We start from the raw sequence: 18,012 nt of genomic DNA, 5'->3' as shown, positions 1-18,012 counted from the left end.
TGATGATTGGATGATCTGTCTGAGGCTGAATCCCTTTTTGATTGACAGCGAAATGAGCGAATCAGCGATCCTTTGGTGTAGAGATCCGTGGGAGCATTACATTTTCATTCTGTTCTGAGTTGAACCGGAGACCTCTTAGCGGCATTTTCTTTGTTAAAAACGACTAGCGACAAATCGAGCTTCTATTTCTGGTGGGGGTTTTTGTAGCTGCTTGTGTTTGGAGACTGACTTCTATCACTCTGACTTCTATCACAGTTTCTGTCCAGCGGGTGCTGCTGAGCCCCTCCACCGTCACAAACCACTCACAGGCGGACACACTTCACATGGGCCAAGGCCGTTTAAGCAGCTTAGCTCTGCTGGCCATTGAGAGGACACTAGTCAAGTCCCTGGAAAAGACGCCTTGTTGGTACGACAGGGTCACAGATCATTTTCTTGAAAAGGAACGGAGGGTAGAATTTACGTATAAATAAACCGACACATTTAATGATGTAGGCCGAAATTGAGCTTCCCCTCCTTGAAAGACCAGCATCCGCCACTGTTCCATATAGTATATAAACTTTATTGTCACTGTATTCAGATACAATGAAAAATATGCAGACGACACCACAGTCGTTGTAGAAAACCTGGAAGACTTGGAGGTGCTTCTAAGGAAAGTTAAACATCAATGTGACTGATAGGAAAAATACTGATGTAGAGAATAATTTTTAAGTTGAACTTCAAAAAGAAAACCAAATGAGTCTTGGACCAAACCCAGCTTCACCTTTCACTAGAAGCACAAAAACCCAAATTGAAGACGCTTGTATTGTCTAACCTGGTGATCTGTTTACTATACAGCAACAATGAGGCTGAGTCAACGCCCAGAGACAACGCCAGAAGTGTCTTACCTGGGCCAAGGAGAAAAAGAACTGGACTGTGGCTCAGTGCTCCAAAGGTCCCAGAGTCTGGAGGAAGAGTGGAGAGGCACCCAAGCTACTTGAGTCTAGTGTGAAGTTTCCACAATCAGTGATGGTTTGGGGAGCCATGTCATCTGCTGGTGCTGGTCCACTGTGTTATTTCCAAAGTCCAAAGTCAGCCATTTACAAGTATTGTCAAGAGGAAGATGAGAGACACCAGACCCAACAATGCAGACGAGCTGAAAGCCGCTATCAAAGAAACCTGGGCTTCCATAACCCCTCAGAAGTGCCACTGGCTACTTTATGCCACGCCACATTGATGCAGTAATTCATGCAAAAGGAGCCCAGATCAGGCATTGATATATTGGGTATTGAATTTTGGGTTTTCATTGGCTGTAAGCCATAATCATCAACATTAAAAGAAATAAACGCTTGAAATAGATCAATCTATATAATATGAGTTTAAATGTTTGAATTGAATAACAGAAATAAATTCACTTTTTGGTGATATTCAAATTTATTGAGATGCACCTGTGCATACAATGATTTTTGGGGCACCAGGATTTGAATTTTAGGACTCTGCTTTATGCTTCAGTTCATAAAGGGGAAGTCCACTGATTTTTCCAAAATTCTACGTAATTTAATATTTCAACAACTGAGTTAAATTGATTGAGTGCTTTTCTATTTTAACACACAAAAGGATGCTTCATCAGGCTGTTTATTCATAACCATTTCATCTAATAACTCTGAGTAAATTAAGCTTTTAGAGACTTTAAACTCTTCAGCCGCCTGGTTCCCATCACCAGCCTGAAGAAGGTTCCCTTTAAGCACCACAGATACAGAAAACAGACAGCATTAAATCTTCAAAATCTTAAACAGCAACATAACAGGTTACACAGGTCTGCACTCATGGAGAAAAAGGATTATCATCACTTCAGTTGTAGTTATGGTACTAGGTGTGTACATTTCTTTTGAGGTTTAAATTATAATATAAAGAGTTCCCTTTATTCCTAGTTCCAGCACAAGCCTTCTGTTATCTTCACTCACTGGGACACTCATAATGCACTGGGCACATGCCACAAAAATACATTCTCTCAACGCATTTACAACTTCAGTCACATTTTTGACAAAACAGCAATTATTCATTGATTCATTGTCTGCAACTGCTCATCCAGTTCAGGCTCACGGTGGGTCCAGAGCCTACCCAGAATCACTGAGCGCAAGCTGTGTGACTACCTGCTGCGCCACCATGCCGCCCAAAACCATAATCATTCATACATTGTATAACTACTTATCCAGTTCAGGGGCGCGGTGGGTGCGGAGCCTACCTGGAATCACTGGGCGAAAGGCAGAAACAAACCCTGGAGGGGGTGCCAGTCCTTCACAGGGCAGCATACACACACACACACACACACACACACACACACACACATTCACTCACACCTATGTACACTTTTTTTGAGTCGCCAATCCACCTACTGACATGTGTTTTTGGACCGTGGGAGTCACTCACACACTCACACCTGTAGACAGTTTCACACACACCATGTAAACTATGTTAACATGATATTTCATGTGCAGCCGTGACCTTTGTCAGTGTTAGGCTGATAGCTGATGTAATAGCAGGGCTATTTCTGTCATTTGAGCTCCCATGCAGTTATTCGTTAATAATAATAATTATATGCTGTTTTTTGTTGTTTTAGGCATTTGTGGGTTTTTAAGAACAAATAAACATAAGTGTAGGCGTCTCCTTGCCTTGTGCCTCTTTTAGTCTGCAGTACAAAAATCCTTCCACAGAAAAAGTTAAGATCATAGAGATATATGATACACCTGTGTAAGTGACGTCCACTTTTGTCTGTTTCAGTTTAAAGTGAGTTTTTTTGGAGTGTAGCAGCTGTCCAGCGGAGCTTGTGAACTACAGCAGCAGAGAGATCTTGCCTCTAGAACACACCCACAAAAAACACACAGATAGAGCAGAAATAAAAGCTGAATGGACTGGTATTGAGAGGCAGGACACTCCGTCTAAAGCAGGTAGATCTAGAATAACACTGTGGTAGAATGTGATAGAAAAATATCTTCTCTAATGGAAGGACACCCACAAGTTCTACACATTTAGTCCTGGTTCCATGTGGTGGCACAGAGGAAGAAAACAAAAGATGCTAACGGTTTGATACCAAACTTAAGCTGGAAAAAGTAAACACGAGACAAACAAGCTTTATTTGAGTAATCTTAGGCTTATGTAGCAGGATGGAGTTCTGCCATTGGTTATGCTTCCCAGTCTGAGGATTTTGGGGTGGGACTTTCAAATTAATGAGGGGGGCGGGCCTTCCTTGCGCTATATGTATCGGCAGTGGTGGGTTGCTTGCCAAGGCATTTCCTGTTTCTCTTCCGGCGTCTGATCCCTGTATTGGCAGTGTTTAACGTTGCTGAAGTTTGTGGCTTGCTCCGTGACGATCGGAAACCGTTGGCTTGTGCTTGGATTGCCGGTGTCGGCTGGTTGGATTCCGGTGTTTGCATCATAGCGAGGTAGCAACCGTGCTGCATGGTTGGGTCGTTACTGCTGCTGTACTCTCTGATTTTGACCGCAGTGGGGAACGCTGTGCTACTGTCTCTTGGTTCCTGAGCCTGGGTGGTCCTGGCTTTTGTCCAGTTCCTGCGGTGCTGCTGCTTTGTCTTGGGTTTTTGTTTTGTTTCAAATACTACATTGTTTTGCCTTCGTTTTGTTTCAAAGACTACAGTGTTTTGCCTTGGTTTCGTTTTAGTTTTTGTTTCTGTGATTTATTCTGTATTATTTCATTTGAATTTGTTAAAGTTATCATCATTACCCGCAAGCGCTCTCTGTGTGTGTGTGTGTGTGTGTGTGTGATGTGAAGAATGGTGTTTTTTTTGGAGTGAGTTTTGATTTCTTTTATTTTCTACATTTGTCTTCTCTCTCTCTCTCTCCTGTTAGACAGGAGCTGTGGGTCACGGCAGGAGGTTATAGGGTTGGTTTGTGGAGTCCCGGTCACTCGTCCTGCAGTGTAGAGCACTGGGTGTGTAACCTGTGTGGTATGATTACATACGGTGGTGGTATAGGGGACTCCCTCTGAGCTCAGTCTCTGCCGTGGTAAGCCCAGCCCTGTTCTACTACTTGGTCTTGTCTAGTAATTATTTTACTGCTGATAGTTCTCCCAGTCTTGTTGGTTACATGAAACTGTTTTAAAACCTATTGTTAATAAATTTGGAAGTGTTGGAAATGCGTCTCTGGCCTCTTGGTGTGAACGAACCTGAGTGTCTTTCTCATTTCTTTTCTTTCCTCTGGGCCTTAACGCCCCCTTTTTATTTCCTAGGGGTGAAAGTCCCTTAGGTGGCGTAGTCGTGCTACATCACTTTATTGTATATTCCTCCTGACCACTACCACCTCGCCACACTTACATCAAGCTTGTGTTTTAATGATCTTAGCCAACTGAAGAAATGACACAAATCTTCACTCATTCATTCAACATAAGCATGGAAGAGGCTCTTGTGGTGTAAAGACAGACAATGACTAAAGAATGTTATTCTGCAAAATTTATAACCCTCCATCCACCACCAACTCCCACAAAAAAATAAGAGACAAAAAAGAGAGCCAAAAACTGAACTGACAGAAGCAGAAGAGAACGCAGTGAATGAGTTGAGTTATGGTTTCCAGCATGTGGCCTTTGTGTTTGGTGGCTGATCACTTGTTTTTAGCATTTCCACAACCCACAACTACATACATTTTAGCCTTCTCAATATTAATTTTTTTGCAATCATCTTTCTGACTCTTGCTTTCGACCATGTAAACAGTGAATTTGTGCTCGCTGTGGCACAGGTTCCCATTGCCTTCTTCAAACCTTGTACCATTACAGAGGTCCTGAACTTTGAGTTCATCAGCATTTCGAAAGAAAGTCTGACCTGGTTCTCTTCCACAGAGACTTGCATTACCCAGGTAATACATATTTTTTTAGTAGATGTTCTTTCCAGCTTTTATATGTGAATTTAAACTTATTTGGGAGAATGTGCTTCGCAGAAAAGATGTTGTAGGCTTCTTCTTTGTCCCACTTCTTTTCACAGCGTTTAGGAGAGCTGGGAACCACGGAAGGAAGAACAGGAGAACAACGACCCTCATCCTGAGAGAGACAGAGAGAGGAAGAGAGAGGGAGATACATGTTAAGGTGAATCATGGTCTTCAGAACCACATTTGACAAGAAGCATGTTTCCCCTGCAAGTATCTCCAAATCTGCCAGCAATTCTTATACAAGACAAAACCTAGCCACACTACAATTCAGACAAGCTCTTAACATGAAAAAATAATGAAATTGCCAGCCCAGAGTCCTGGATGCATTGAGAACATCTGGAAGACTACGTTATGGAAAAGACTAAGTTATGGCTGAAAACCCACTAAAGATACCAAAATATGAAGGACACTAGAAGAAGAGTAGAATAAAATCAAACCATAACTGTGTGAGAAACCTCACAGTGGGTGCAGATGTGCTGAAGTCATTCAAAGCAAAGACCTCTAACATTCATAGTCATCTCTGAAATGTGTTACCACTGAAAATGTCATCAGTAGCTTCTTTTCTGTGGCAGTGACTACTCTTCTCTAATAATTTGAGGTATTTAACGTTGATGTGTAATTTTATATGTTGTGATATAGAATATTTTTAAATGAAGAAATCTGCTTCACCTACAGCCCTTCTATTCCTGTGAGGATAACTTTACATTGGGATGAGCAGTGACTGGGAAATTTGGGAAAAGTTATGTAATTTTTATTTCTACTATACTCTAGATGGGAGAAGAAATGGGGTAGGGGTCATAGTAAAGGGAGAGTTCAGTAAGAGGGTATTGGAGGTGAAGAGTGTGTCAGACAGAGTGATGTGTGTGAAGCTGGAAATTGATGGAGTGCTGTTGAGTATAATTAGTGCTTATGCTTCCCAAATGGGTTGTGAGTTGCAGAAAAAGGAAGATTTCTGGAGTGAGTTGGATGAAGTAGTGGAGAGGATACCCCAAGAGGAGAGTGTTGACAGGAGTAGATTTTAACAGTCATGTTGGGGAAGGAAACAGAGGTGATGAGGAGGTGATGGTTAGATACGGTGTCAAGTCCAAAATATGGAAGAACAGATGGTTTTAGATTTTGCTAAAAGAATGGAAATGGCAGTAGTGAACATTTATCTTCAGAAGAAGGAGGATCACAGGGTGACATTTAAGAGTGGCGGAAGGTCTACAGAGGTGGACCATGTTTTATGTAGGAGAAACAACCTTCACTGACTGTAAGGTGGCGGCAGGGAAGAGTGTAGCAAAGCAGCATCGGATGGTGGTATGTAGGATGTATTTGGAGGTGAAGAAAAGGAAGTGGGTGAGGGCTAAACCACAAATCAGGTGGTGGAAGTTAAAGGACAGAGGAAAGAAGGGAAGGAGACTTGGTGGTGGAATGGGTGGAATGAGGAAGTTCAGAAAAGCTTAAGGAGGAAGAGGTTGGCAAAACTGAACTGGGATCTTAAGAGAGATGAAGAAAGTAGAATACAAAGCAATTTGGCATCAGGCAAAGAAAGAAGTAGCCAAGGCTAAGGAAAATGCATAGGACATGTTGTATGAGAAGCTGGATACTGAGGATGGAGTAAAGGATGTGTATCGACTGGCTAAACAGAGGAACCGTGCTAGCAAGTATGTACAGCAAGTTACAGTGATAAAGAATGCAGAAGGCATTGTACAGACTAATGAGGAGGCGGTATTAGAAAGGTGGAAGGAGTATACTATGAGGAGCTGATGAATCCAGAAAATGAAAGAGAGAGAAGGTAGGCTGAAGTTGAGATTACAAAAGACAAGGTTAAGGCAGCTGTGAAGAGTGGGAAGGCTGTGGGACCTGATGACATACCAGTGGAAGCATGGAAATGTTTAGGTGAGATGGCAGTGGAGTTTTTAACTCTGGTGTTTAATAGAATTTTGGAAGGCGATAGAATGCCAGAGGAGTGGAGAAGAGTCCAGTTTTTAAGAATAAGGGTGATATGTTATTCTAAGTAGTTGCTGGGATTGATGTAGATACTTAAACAAATTGATGAATGAAACTTACCCGGATAGAAGTTTGAGTAAGTGTGAGTCTTGTGTTGATTATGGTCAGATTTCCTGATTAGAACAGCCTCCTCGAGGAGTCTTGTTCAACCTTTCAAACTCAACAGCTTAGAGACTCTCCTTTGACTTCTATAAGGATTCCTGACCTATTCCCCTGAGATATGTGTATGAAACGGATAGATAGACAAAGAGACAGATGAGAAGCAGAGAGTCAAAATGAGATACAGAGATTGTGACAGAGAAAGACATTATAATGTTACTCATATGTAGAATAGAAAAGATAGAATATATCAATATATTTTTGTTAATGTAAAATTCCCCAAGAATACATTGTGAAACATACTGTGTGTCAATTTAAAGTGTAGATTTTTTTCTCATTCCATCCCATCAACACCAGAACATGGTGAAATATTTTTTGGAGGAGCTATGTGCTAAGAATTAGCACGCTGTACCAGCTTTGACCACAAGGGAGCAGTCAAACTCAATACAGTGCCCACAGCCGAAACATGAGCAAACTGGCCATCATACAGCCAGAAAAGAGACAAGTGTTCAGTTGCTCTTAATTATATACAATTTATATATTTATAATTAATAAAGCAGCTGAACAATTTGTGGATGTATGATGGGCACTTTGTATATTTTTTTCAAATAGTTTTTAATCATATCCAGTTATTTATCCAGTTCATGGTCATGGTGGGTCTAGAGCAGTGGTGGGCAAGCTATGGCCCTTTAGGCTGTTTTATCCAGCCAGACTTCAGACAGTCACCCATTTGAGTGTGGCTCAAACACACAACCCCAGGATCCTGGAGCTGTGTGACAGAGACACTACCTGCTGTGCCACCGTTTCACCCCAACAGGCATATTTTCTTTTAGCAAATGTTTTTGATTGGCAGTGCTTCTGCTAGAAAGGTCACACAGAGCAGAGGCACAGCCAGTGGAAACATCGCCCACTAGCAACAGAAATAAAAAGGAAGATCACATTTCTCAATATTATTTTACATATGTAACACACTCATATCTTGAATATGTAGTTATTGATTATACAAAAAAAAAAAAAACATTATTTGGCCAGCTGTCAACAGTTTGTGTTTAAGAAGTGAAGAACCCACTATGTCTGAAGGCCTTTTTGCTCACCTGCTTGAAAGTGCTCTGAATTTGATGTCTCCCAGAAGAGCCCTGGTCAGCGCTTCAGGTCTCAGCATTTTCTCACTGGCTTTTATAAACCCTGAAAGAGGTGTTCTTAAATGTGTGAAAAATCACGAAAGAGGAGGGAGAGAGCCAGTGCGAAAACAAAATATATGAATACAGAACTAATTTTCACAGTTTTTTCAAGTAAAATTTTGCTGTTGGATGATTCTGACCACAGTGTTAAATGTAAGCTCTGGTTGAGTTTAGCTTTGACAGAAGTGTAAAAACTTTTTCACGAGATCAGCAAAAAATTGTGTTTAAGCTGCAGCACAAAGAAGTCTGTACATCTATATCGCTGCCACTCAGCACTGACCACAACTATGGCCCTGTTCTGGAGGAGCTATGCTTGGTTCTGCACTCCATAAGCATAAGCAGTGCAAAGGAATAACAATTAAAACGACTTTGACTTTAACCTCAGACTCATGTGCAGCTTCTTCAATGTCCAGTTTATTTTTGATCATGGAATTGACTTAAAACTCCCTCACTCACCAGAGCCAGAGCCTGTGATTTTCTAAATTAAAATGTTAAATGTTTATCTTTTCACAGTGCTGCCAGTGTGAAGCTTAACACGATTAGAGGAGAACGCTAATGGCCGAACTCAGCTAACTAACAGATGACCACTTCGCTAGCACCATGCTGAGTTATGATGTCTTCTCGGACTCCAGGCCTCAGACAGCTGAGACATCACTAGGCCTTAAACTCAGGATCTTTCAGTGATAATAGCCAGAGCATACAATCAATTAATCAATGTTACCCGGCTAGTGAACTTTTAATTAGAGAAATAGAATGGAGGAGGGCGGCACGGTGGTGCTGCAGGTAGTGTCGCAGTCACACAGCTCCAGGGACTTTGAGGTTGTGGGTTCATGGCTCACTCTGGGTGACTGTGTGAGGAGTTTGGTGTGTTCTCCCAGTGTCTGTGAGTTTCCTCCAGGTGCTCCGGTTTCCTACCATAAGCGGTTTCAGACAATGAATGAATGAATGGCGGAAGGTGACAAGGGTTCAAGATTTGTGGATATTGATGACCTTGAACATGCAGATAACACCACAGTCAACACAAAAACCTGGAAGACTTGGAGCTAGGGCTGTCACTAGAGATTCATGATCAGGGGGCTAAGCTTTAACCAGGGGGTCTGGGGTAATTGCCTGATAATTGCCTGCAAGGAGCTGTATCCATGTGAAAATGTAAAATGTCCATCCACAGGTAGAAAAACAAAACTCAGCTGTGAACAACTATGAACTGATTATATACAGGTATCTCTAAAATATACACTCATAACGTCAGGAAAGAACATAAACTGCCCTAAATACTGCAGTGTTTAATGCATGAACACTTTAACTGCCTTTTTCAGCAGGCTTACTTTACATTAAGCAATAATCAGGTTTCCTCTGCTGCATAATACTATTTCACCTAGTGCATCAGTGGCTTTTCAATTTGGTTAATTAAAATTGTAACAGGCATTCAATTAATGCCATTTCTTTATTTTTTGTGTTGACACTCACTGTCAGTAAACTCACTACACCTTCTTGTGTGTGTAGGTTTGTCAACTTTCTGAAATCAAAATAAGGTACGCAGAGGCCAGGGAACCAGAATGCACTTAACCCTTTTATTTTAAACTGTTCATTAATAACATCTTTCATCTTAACCCTTTTATTTTCAATTGTTCATCAATAAGATCTGAAGTGAAAGAAACGTATTTGTCTAAGAGTCTTAAAGTCTCATCCTCATTACATTATCAGATATCCAGCCAAAATGTCATTGCTTATTTTGGACTCATATTTGACTCATATTTAATGTTAATTTGTATGAATATATCTAATGTTACTTTAATGTATAAATAAATACTTTGATTCAAATATGTATCTGTGATGTGTGGATGGGGAATAAAATGTAGTTTCTCCAGGACACAGTGCTAACATTATTTCTATCTAAAAGCAGAGATGTAGCTGACACACTGACTCACTGCTCTCAGCGCCTCTGCTAATCAACCCCTTGTAGGAGGGACTGTGACCCCATTGGCTGTAGCACTGAATGATGGACAGAAAACTCTGGCTGCTGATTGGATAAATAAAGGTCACGACCAATGACTAGAGCATACTCTGTTTAGGAGCAGTGGAGAATCTGCCCTTCGCTACAGCTGAGAGAGAGAGAGAGAGAGAGATGCGTGTTTCTGTCTATCGCCATAACAGTGTGACTTCAAAAATATGGAACAACAAGAGTCCCGTATCGGTTCAAATCGGAACGGACATTTTTTGGTGCTTTTACATCGCAATGGCCGGGCTCTACACGATTTGACTCACTTAAAGCTTGTCACTTTTCCACTGGCAGGTCTCCCCTGCGAAATGGAGCGGGTGACGTCGCAAAACTCGGAATCGCTGGCTTTGAAAACCACAACAACGGCGGCGGTAAGTTGATTTTTACTCATCGTGTGTTCGCGCGTTGCTTTGTTTTTGGACTGAAAACGGCTCCGTGCCTCAGGTCTCACAGATCAGTTTTACTTGTTGCATATTCAGCTTTCGGCCATCGGCCCAAGGAGCATACAAACCTCTTAAAAACACCTCGAGTTAAAGTTACGACCTGCCGTTGTGAAATGTGATAGCTGCTGTAATTTAAGAGATTTAACAAGCGGTGATTTGTGCTGGATTTAAATAAATTCTGAAGAACTGGCGCCCCCTCCAGGGTGTATTCTCGCTTTACGCCCAATGACTCCAGGTAGGCTCTGGACCCACCGCGACCCTGAACTGGATAAGTGGAAATGTGCCATTAGTGTGTGTAAATATGGGAAGATTCCGTTTTTATGGGACGGTTGTCAACACTACGTGTGCGTATTCTGTTAGGAAAGCAATACAGACAGATAGCGAACAGCTATCAGGAGACAGACATGTTGTTGAAATAATTGGGGGGACCCTAAAACAGGTCTAACGACATCCATGGTAAATATAAACAATTTTTTTTATATAGTTTATTAGTAATGATCTACTTCCAAATAAATGAACGTAGCACAAAATAAGGAAATTGTATTTGGTAGATATTTTATTTGTTGTAATGCTTCTTGGAAATAGATATTATATATTTGGAAATCCTGCTAATTTCCCTTTTAAATGGTGCCATATTTGTAAGGAACATGCATATGTGGGATGAGACAAATCCTCTCTGGCATTACCAAACAGCTTTTTTTGTGTGTGTGTGTGTGTGTGTGTGTGTGTGGTGGTGAAAATGTGTGTGACTGGAAAAATGAGGCTTGTCATCATTGGAGGCAATCTCACTGCAGAGAGATATCGAGATGAAATTCTGCAACCAGTGGCAATCCCATATCTCCACAGTCTGGGACCGAACTATATCCTCCGAGATTGGTAATGCTTGCCCCCACAGAGCACTACCTCCAGAATTTTGGAGTGGAGAGGCTGGAATGGCCTGCCAGCGCCCTGACCTCAACCCCTTTGAACACTTGTGGGATCAGCTTGGGCGTGCTGTTCGTGCCACAGTGACCAACACGGCCACGTCAGCTGATTTAAATGTTGGTTGAAGAAAGGGGATGTCATCCCACAGCAGTGTGTGACTAGGCTGGTGACCATCATGAGGAGGAGGTGCCAGGCTGTTGTGGCTGTGTATTGTTCTTCCACATGCTACTGACGCTCCTGTTTGTTAAATGTATACATTTTTAAATTGCCAGTATGTCTTGTTTCTTCAAACCTCAATCAGCCAGTCACCAAACATCAAATGAGTCAATGGCTGAATAAACTATTTGGCATTGGCAGAGAGGATTTGGCAAAATTTTCTTGGGTGCAACCCACATACTCATCTCTACTGCTCATCCCACAAATGCACGTTCCTTACAAATGTGGCACCATTTAAAAAGGAAATTAATAGGCTTTTCAGTGGTATAAGATTTATTGCCAAGAAGCATTGTTACAATGAAGAAATAATCTACCAATCACAAATTTACTTACTTTTTTTGTGCTATGTTGATAACATTGTTTTACTCCCATATTAATCCATTGAAATTATTCCATATTAAAAGTCATGTGGGCTTTTTGTGCATTAGCCCAGCCTATGAAACTTTAAAAATTCTTTATTGTGAACGTAGAGTGTTCATCAAAATAAATAACATTTTCACATTGTTTGTGTGGATATTTGCTCATTGAAGGTCAAATGTAAATCCATGACTAGATCGCACATTAAACAGCAGTTGAAGTTGGACCATATTTCACTGAGCTACATGCAGTATGTAATAAAAACACCTTCAGTATGCTTTGACGATCAGTGTTACAACCAACAAAAGACAAGACACAACATTTTGTATTAATCACGTTGATGATTAATATTTTAATGTTTCAGCATAAAGTACACAATGAAGTACAGAGTGCTCACTAAATGAGGTTTACTAAATGTCACTTACTCTACATTATTACATTTTCACTGTTCATTAAGAAGGGATTGGTAATATAACCAGAATAAAAAATATCAAATTAAAATTCTTATTCCCAAACATTTGTGATAGAATGAGTTTAGGAAATAGAGTGTACAGAATACGGGTTACACCTATTCATTCAGCAGAGAGTTAATCCAGCAAGCTTGAAGAAGGAGGTGTGGTATAGAAGACTACAGCAGGAAAACATTATAATTCTCCTCCACGCTTGTTGAGCTCCCTTGGCGTTGTGTTTACAGAAGTATAAAAAGAAACTGTAGCTGGGTTCACATGTCTTGAAAGAAACATGTTCTCCTCCACCTCCCAGATTCAGTGCATTTTGACCTGGGGAGTTGTAGCTAATGTGTGGAATTAGAGACAACAAAACAGGGGAGAACATTGGGTTGCATTAAGCGTTAACAGGGTCAGGGTCAGATTAACTGTCCATGGGTGGACGCCCGTAATGCACTGGGCGGTGGTTCTGGTCACACGCCACATAGATGGGTCCTTTGTGAGGTACTCCCCTGTATTTAAATATGGGGGCATGATTTCTGGCTAAGAAACAATCCACCTTGTTAAAGTTCTGATTGCTTCTAAAATAGTTACCTCTCAAATTGACTCCATCAGTGCACACTGGCCTGATATTTGTAATAGTGTCCTGTATGAAAGTATTAATCTCTTAACAGATTCTCCGGTTGGCTCTTCGTGAAAGGGTTTGGTTTATTGGGGCCATCTCCCTGTCACACCTCTGTGGAGTCATGTTGGGCCGAACATGTTTTCTTCTGAAGGCTAGTTCTGATTGACCCTGAGTGGACACTACTGCGGTCAGAACCAGCAGCAGCACCAGAGTGGACCAGGTCATCTTCATAGTGAAGTCTATGGAGAGAGAGAAATAAATCCAGGTACAGTGTATATAAAACAAGCACCATATATACACTGTGTATATACAGCACAAGACCAAAAGTCTATAGTATGATGTGTTTGTGAGGGCAGAGTTTCAGTGCTGACCTCTCCACTGAAGAGATAAATACACATGAGATATTTTACCAGCACGATAACTGCATTAGACTTGATCATTATTACATTTATTAGCAATTTATTAGTCAGTTATTATTCACAGGTATGTAAATATGTTACATAGTTGGTCTTATGAAAAAAAGATTGATAAATCAGCTTTTCTTAATGGAAACCCACCCAGATGTTGAAAAATAAATAATATTTATATTATAATTAATAAATTTTTATTAAATGTACAATTAAAATATATTTATATTAATAATGAATGAAGAGAAAGATATTAATAATTTAATATCTTTCATAAGCAAGATATAACCTCATAAGTATGTCAAGGTTAAAAATAGTTAAAGTTAAATTCTGCTTTAGCAGGAAATTTAGGCCCATTTAGTGCCATTTTTATATTTAAGTTAATGGTTATTCATCTGTAAATATAACTACTATATACCTCTGAATATCAGCATGCATCATGCTGGAGATTTTACTGTTTTGTTTCTTTTCTCTTCTTTTTTTTATACAATGATAGATAAAAGCTTCTTGAAAAAAGCTTCAATTAAGAAAAGAAAAAGCTACAACCTACACAACAAATGTTTCACCTTGTGACCAGTGTGTTTCTGCATTCTGATTGGTCTTACCTGCTGTGGGTTGTGTAGATTATTGATCTTTTTGGAGTATTCTGTTTAATGCTGTGTCTCAGAAGAGTGTAAGGCTCAGTAACGGCTCAGAGACCAGTGAGAGAGATAAGTGAGAGACAGATGGACAATGTGTAGTCGTTAGCTGACTCCCCTTATTTTAGTGGACTCAGATACTTTGAAGTTCACTCACTGCTGACACAGGCTTTAAAGTGGGTTCACACCCAGTGTGTATTTACTTCATAGAAAACTACAAAATGAAAGGGGTGATATAAACTATGTCTTTCTTTGATTATCACCCCTCACACCTACTCGTCTAGCCCATCTGCCTCTTCCTCCAACCATCACCCTTACCACACCTACACCTCCCCTCACTCCTAATTGACTATCACCCCTCACACCTACTCGTCTAGTCCATCTGCCTCTTCCTCCGACCATCACCCTTACCACACCTACACTTCCCCTCACTCCTAATTGACCATCACCCCTCACACCTACCCGTCTAGCCATCTCCCCCTTCCTTCACACTTACCCCACCTCTCATTCCTCTCCCGATTATTATATTCTTCATCCCCCTCATTCTATGTACCCCTCCTCTCACTCCTCGTCTTCCTCCTGCTCCTCCCCCCAAATCACAAAGTATATATGAACCTCCTAAAATGTATTTGGGCAGACTGAGATCATCCTGCTGTACTCATACATGGTCCTGTGTATGTGTAAATAAACTCCAGTCAACGCCGAACTCCAGTCTCCTGACTCTTCAATGCCGAATTTCTAACAGGGGATGCTCTGAAGTTGCTGCACACGAGCCTTGGGTCACTGTGTTCAATGCCAAGAGTGGGCTAGAGGGGTGTAAGACCACTCCCCACAATGGGCTGTGGAGAAGACTGTAACTGTAGCTATGGGGGAAAACTCTCTCTATTAATACCCTTAACCCCCTCTCTCAACATACTGGAGGATAGAGGGGGGGTGGGGTGGGGTAACTGATATATGTGTGAAAACATTTTCACCATCATCAAGTTTTCCGACCAACAGAAAAAAAACTATCTGCCGAACTGATCTGAGAACTGTGTTATATTTAAACTCTGTCCTTGTTCAGCTCTGACCGAGGCGTCAAAACATCTTCACAACAGCAGCTACACTTTGTGTTTGGAAGTGGTACATGTCTGAGGTGTGAAAATATTCTGCAAGGGCTCAAAACAACAAGACCAGCTACACTTTGTGTTTCACTCCAACCTCTAATGAAGATTTATGGTGCACACTTTATAGCTAGAAGAGGGCTCTTATCATACACGTTCGGCTGCACCAGGTGCATTTCTAGTCTTCCTGTTGTACAGGGGCACACAGAGTTTTGAGGGGCACAGGTACAGGTGCACCCTTCTGCACTCCAATCAGTCACAGGGACAGAAGAGTGCATCTAGTGAGACAGCTTAACATTAATGGATTATGTAATTTAAAGGAGCAATCTGTAGGATATTTACTGTACTTAGTCATAAAATGTCCAGAGTGTGTGATCATAGACTAAGGAAACAGTCAAAGCTAAAACACTGCTGCCTCTCACAGCAATGCTAAAGCAGTATATTCTCCTGGAGAACTGCCCAGTCCGGTGAGGATCTCTTATGATCTCACCCTCCGAGGTCCTGCCTGTGATCCCACCCTCTGTCCAATCATTTTATAGTCCTCCGTGTGGCCAGACCTACAGTGTCTTGCAGCCATGTAGTGGAGTACGGACCGAATATGAATAACGGATGAAAAATTAAAATGAAAAATGAAGAAATGAAAAGTTTTGAATTAAAACTTTTCCAGTCTGAAGGGGACCTTTCGTCTGCGACCAAGGCACGAACCGCAGGGGTGCAAAAGCCCTGCAGCCCCCCCCCACACACACACACACACCTAATCTAAACATCAAAGACACTTTCAAGTGACACATGGCCCCCAACACCCCTTCTCTCTTGTGAGAAACAGGAACACAGAACAAAAAGTTTTTACGGCCCCCTTTTATGACAAGGGCGCCTGAGTGTCCGCTCATTATCGCTTACAGAATCAGCAAATGGTTGAACGAAAGTGACCTCTGTTGAACCTCCGTGACTCACCTATTCGACAACCAACACGGCATGGACCAACAGCGACCCCAAATGGACACTGGCGGAACTACGCCTCGCTCTGGGTTGCCTAAAACAAATGACTGGAATGAAGTCAAATTCTGATTAAATGTGTATAAACAAATGTATTAATGTCACTTTCTGTGCCCTCAGATGAATGCCCACCTTCTAATGAAATGATGTATATTGCTGATTGTTAACCATGAAAAGAACGTATTATTGTAAATGAGACGTAAACACAACGTACCCAAGATGAAATCTTATGTAAATGTTTGATATTAATAATCCAGTATACTCATTGTTATATGTTACTAAAATGTATAAGGAATTTCAATACGCGAAATTCATATTCCGTTTCAGTGAACCGCTGATTCAAACTCCCCCTCCTCTATCTCTCTCTCTCTCGCGAGAGTCACGTGAGCCTGAACTCGCGCCCAATCAGAAAAGGACGCCTCCCATGAGGGCGTGACCGCGCTGGCTTTGAAAAACAGCTCGACAGCTCGACACAGCAGTGAAAAAAAAGAACTCGACACAGAAAATTCAAGCTCAGCACACAGAAGAAGGAGAAGGAGTTCAAACAGTTCGAGAAGTTCAAGAGGAAGACTGAGGTCGAAACAACAAAGAGATCAACAGAGAACATTGCTCCAGACTCCAAAACCTCTCCAAAGCGAGACGCTTTCTCCTTCACGCCAACGAAACAAAGAAGAACCTTAAAAGACTTCACCAAAGCTCACAAGAGACGTCTTGAGTTAGCTAGTGTGAAAGAATTTTAATAATGCGTCGAGTGATTTGAATATCTTCTTTTCTTTTAAGTGTGTTTTGTTTTATTGCCCATCGAAGTGTGATCTCACGAGTGATCAAAGTAGGCGAAACTTATTCGTGGCCAGAATAAGATATCAACCTTTTTGATTAGTTGATAGCAGATATATTAATGTTATAAAGCTGACTTCTGAAGGCATTACTCCTGGGAAACCGAACAACGAGACGAGCTAACACTCTGAAAAAGCCACTCCACCCCGGTGAGAAACCAGCCACGTCTGTGACTCTCCAAAGAGGGGAAATCTCGATCGACGCCGCTCCGCCTGAAGCAGAGAGCTTCTAACTCAATCGGAAGGGAATCTCCTTCACAAGCGGGCCTGTCCCTCACTACGTGGAAACGACGAGAAACAACCCCAGAACACGGAGGTTAAACAGCAGGACGCGACGGCTCGGTGAAACGGCAAAAGAGTAAGCTAGCAAATTTTACACTTTTCCAGGAGCTGATGTCTAATTAAGTCCCTTTATAATTTACCATTAATTAAACCTTAAGTAGCAACAATTTAGTCACAAGCCAGAAGTGCCTAGCTCACCTTTAAGCTCGAATCGGTCTCCCCTGCGGTGACGCCGTGAGATTACAAGGTTATGCTATGTTAATTAAATATCTTTCTCTTTGTTAATAAAACTTTCATTATTTGAAATCACAGTGTATGCAGTTTTGTTCATTAGAATTTCTGAAAATCCTGAAGAACTCACTTAGCTTGATTATTATTCATTCTCAAACTAATTATTAACGTTTTAATTGCTTAAGCCAATTATAAAATTTAATTAATACCATTAAGTCAAATATCAGAGATTACAGGAGTTTGAATAAGGTCAACGCTATAAATACAAACTATAAATATAAATATAGAGATATATTTATATTTCTCGGCGTATGATTAAAAACCCA

General features: G+C 41.1%; 1 long non-coding RNA gene across 2 annotated transcripts; it reads left to right on the top strand.

The window, feature by feature from the left end:
- Positions 1–3,254: 3,254 nt before the first annotated feature.
- On the top strand, positions 3,255–17,708 carry LOC136673965 (uncharacterized). Of its 2 annotated transcripts, none has more exons than XR_010795984.1 (6): positions 3,255–3,419; positions 4,763–4,842; positions 4,968–5,068; positions 10,477–10,553; positions 13,243–13,458; positions 16,665–17,708. It is a non-coding gene; the product is annotated as an uncharacterized lncRNA (long non-coding RNA). The 2 variants fall into 2 exon arrangements; XR_010795983.1 differs by lacking the exon at positions 16,665–17,708 and adding an exon at positions 14,097–14,991.
- The last annotated feature ends 304 nt before the right edge of the window (positions 17,709–18,012 follow it).

Source organism: Hoplias malabaricus, chromosome 2 (assembly GCF_029633855.1).
Source record: "Hoplias malabaricus isolate fHopMal1 chromosome 2, fHopMal1.hap1, whole genome shotgun sequence".
Lineage (NCBI taxonomy): Eukaryota > Metazoa > Chordata > Actinopteri > Characiformes > Erythrinidae > Hoplias > Hoplias malabaricus.
This window is presented reverse-complemented; position numbering and strand designations above follow the sequence as displayed.